General features: G+C 49.0%; 1 protein-coding gene across 8 annotated transcripts in view; it reads left to right on the top strand.

Annotated features, from left to right (window-relative positions):
* The first annotated feature begins 2,338 nt into the window (after positions 1-2,338).
* The window catches only part of ZNF532 (zinc finger protein 532), a 90,241-nt gene continuing 88,827 nt past the window's right edge, over positions 2,339-3,752 (top strand). For 2 of the 8 annotated variants that reach the window (XM_039840571.1, XM_039840544.1), the window contains exon 1: positions 2,340-2,611. The gene's annotated coding sequence lies outside the window, so the exon portion shown is untranslated. Of the gene's footprint in view, positions 2,612-3,098; positions 3,355-3,752 lie in introns of those variants that run through there. The other 6 variants (XM_039840526.1, XM_039840505.1, XM_039840591.1 and 3 more) reach the window with 5 other exon arrangements.

Genomic DNA, 3,752 nt, shown 5'->3' with positions numbered 1-3,752 from the left:
TTGACTATATTAAACTCACTATAAACGCTTAGGCCTAGCTTAGTTTTGAGCGAAAAAATGTCTATGTAGCTCAAGTCACAGGGCTGACAGTTGAGGAGTGGTTTGCAAGGCCAATTGATGGTGAGATAAAGAAAAAATCCTTTTCTTTCGTTTTTTTTTTTTTCTGTCCCTCAAGGAACACACCTTTGTGTGCGCTGCCTAACAAAAGAATGTCCCAATTTCATAGTGGAATTCGGAGGGGAAGTATGATGTGAAGACTGATATCTTTATGTGCCTGCAAAGCCGGCTTCAAACCACAAAAGGATTAAAAAAAAAAAAAAAAAAAAAGCTGGGATTTTTGCAATACACTGATTGGAGGAAAAACTCAGACATTGAGAGTTAGCAATGAAAACAGCAACAAGAGAATCTGAAAGGGTTTGGAATTCCTTTAGTTTCTATTTGGCATAAGAATAATATGATTTCTTTGTTCTGTCCTTTCTTATCTCCAGCACTCAAATAATAGTTCATTTCATTCTTACAGCCAGTTACTTCTATTGTTGCCCAAAGCTGAGTGGTCCCCAAGATAGCCTTACATATGTGGAATAGAATGAACTTTTGTATGGATATTTTGGAAGAGGAATCGTGCCATTTTTCTTTTTTTAAAAACTTACACTAAAAACTTTTTTTCTGCTGTGAAATTCAGTGATTTCATCGAATGGACTAAGATGGGTGCTTTGCTTTTTAACCGTTGGTCCACCTGGCAAAGAGTTTTCTCCGAAATCTTCTTTGTAAAAATACAGCTGAGATGATTTGCAAGAAATTAACTTTTACTTTTGATTGTTTATGGTTTTTAAAAGCAGATGTAATGTTATCTGTTGCCATTTCTGCAAATGACGAATTGTGCTTTAAAACTAATTTCCTCCAATCGAGCCTTGACCAAAACACTGGTCTTTGTACAAAGCTCTGCTCAGAAAGTATTTGGCATTATGAAGCCACAAGGCAGTTAGTTCTACCCTGAAGACACTTTATGATAAGCAATACAGACTTAAGTGCAATTCTTCTAACTCTTGGAACACTGCTGTGCTTTCAACTCCTAAAAGAACGGAGTGGGGGAGGGGCATGAGCGTATTCGAAGTAAACAAAGAATTCAAATCTAGGAAACCTAGGACTTTGTATGGTATGCATATTATGAAATTCCAGATATTGTAATATGTGCAGCGTATCAAGCTTTCAGATTAAGCAGGTCTTTGGATACTTTTCCATGCACGTAATGTTTTCATATGCGTATTAATAAAGGCCCACCTTTGAGAGAAGGAAAAAGGCCTCCTTTGAAATGAAATCAAGCCCAGGTAAAGCTGAAACCCAACCCACAGCGTACTGGCACTGTATTCAGGCTAAAAGAAGATGAGAGTTTCAATTTCATCATCTTGTAACACTGATAAATGTGATGCCCTGGCTGGCAAAATTTGCAGATTACATAGTTCTTTCTAAACACGTGTAAATGTGTCCCAATTTGTGAAACTCCAAACAATTTCCTGTTTGAAATGAAAGACCAACAACTCTTCTGCGAGACAATCATTCAGTTCATTTACATGAAAAGGCTTAAACAGCAAAAATGCTACTTCAATTTACATCATACCGTGTCCTCTTAACAGAGAACAATGGCTTCCTCGATGGAAGTTAACGCAACGGAGAGGCATAACGATTAGGGAAAAAAAAAAACCTCCCCAGCACTTTGCAAATATTAATCAATTAATGCAATTTAAAACAAAACTCTAAGAAGCGTTTCCCATGTGGGGAGTTTTCACTGCTACTCGAGTACTATGAGTATCTTCAGAGTCCGATCAAACAGGAGTGAGCCTTTTTAAGAGGTCGTAGTGACATTTTTTTCAGATCCTTCTATTTTGTCTTATTTCCAGGGTACGTACAACTAGCTTGACGTGGGGTTTCTGTCTCGATTTAAAGGACCTCTCAATTGAGTGCAGGTCTGTGAACTCTGGAGGAACCAGAGCACAGGGCTGGATAAACAGCATACCTGATCTGGTGGTAATACATTCATCGTTTCCCTCTCCGATGTGTGAAGGATTACACACCTTTATGGTCTTTACGGGGTTTATATATGTATCTTTTTGTGTTCTGTAGGCTTCGACCACCTGCTGTATGTACATTACGTGTTTGCTACATCTGTACACCACCTCCCTTCTTGAATTTAAAGACCCAGCTATTACATCTTGTTTACTCAATATCATTTCCCCATTAAAAAAAAAAAAAACCTACATGAACTGAACATGCCATGTTTCAATCTGGCCCCAGTGGCTTTTTCTCTGAAAGCAAAACGTGTGTGTGTCTTTTACACCAGGGCTTTCTCCCCACCCCAGGGGGTGTCTTCCATTCTTTTGTGGCTCAGTTTAAGGCGAACAGGGCTCCAAACCACTAACTAAACCGAAGAGAGCCCCTTCTTGCACCTCCAGGGAGAATTTCAGAGTGAATCTATCCGAAGATAGCGTGCTCTCTTCTTATTTGCCACCATTACGAGGATAACAAAACACCACCTTGGCTTCAAGATCCTGGGTAGAGAGGCTCACGGTCTTTCTCAACCATCTTTGGCGAGGCCTTGCTTCCTTCCACTCGAGTAAGTTGCGGCTTGGGGCCATGGAAAGGACTGGGTGAGAGCCTGAAATGTCGTTTGAAAAAAAAAAAAAAAAGCAGCCTCCCTCCATCCCCTCACCACCACCACCCCGCTCTCCGGGGCGAAGTTGCAATCCAGCAGCCCCAGATGGGCGAGACTTGGCAGGTCTGCGGGGCTCCGCTTCCCTCCGCAGCGCCGGCACCGGCCGGGCGTCAGCGCCCGCCGGCCGCGGGGCCTCGCGCTCCCGCTCCCTTCTCCCGCGCCCTCCCTTCCCCCACCGGCCGCCCCCTCCTCTTCCTGCACGCTCCCTTTTGTTCGCTCTCTTGGCTCGGCCCAAACCTGCCTCACCCGCCGCCAGACCCCACTTCAGCCAGCCATGAGCCCAAATGGCAGGCCATCCCTGCACGCCGCCACAGCACTATAAACCACTGCAACGCCAGGCCAGTGAGCCGAACTTACGGCAGACCCGCGGCGACATGCCAGGCGGCAGGGCCGGAGGCGGCGGCGGCGGCGGCGGCGGCGGCGGCGAGGCCGCTGCACGGCACACGCACACACAGACCCCGGCAGCGGGAATGCAGACGACACGCCCGTAACATGGAAGCCGCCGCCGCCGTCGCCGCCGCTACGACGACAGCAGCCGCAGCCACAGCAGCAGCAGCCGGCGGCGCCGCGCTGAACAAAGGTCATCCGAGCTGCGGCCCAGACGCCCGGGCTTGACCGCTGCGAAGGCCAACCCCGGGAAGGGGGTGGGTGTGCGCCCGGGGGGCGGGGGCGGCGAGGGAGGGGGCCGGGCGGGCGAACGAGGGGTGCAGGGCAGTGGAGCAAGGGGCGCGGGGTGGGCGCCGGGGCGAGGCGGGGTGCGGCCCCTCGTGCCCATCCCTGCGGGTCGGGGCGAGTGTGTTGAGGCTCAGGCCCTTTCGCCCGACTGCAGTGGCCTGTCCCACCCTGGCCTTGGGGACAGCTGGCCTTCGCGCCCCGCCAGCTTCCTTGGGGGGGCCGAGGACAAGCTGGTTTTGCTAGGCCCCACAAGTTCAGAGAGGGGGGCCACGTGAGCGCAGGAGCTCGCCTCCTCCCCCCTCCAGCGCTGGCTGCGCACAGAGGCGCTTTAAAGGCCTCTGTGCCCCCTTCCCCACTGCCCCTTCAT

This window comes from Pteropus medius, unplaced genomic scaffold (assembly GCF_902729225.1).
Source record: "Pteropus medius unplaced genomic scaffold, Ma_sr-lr_union100, whole genome shotgun sequence".
NCBI classification, from domain to species: Eukaryota; Metazoa; Chordata; class Mammalia; order Chiroptera; family Pteropodidae; genus Pteropus; species Pteropus medius.
Note: the sequence above shows the minus strand (reverse complement) of the source record. Positions and strands in the feature narration are given on the sequence as shown.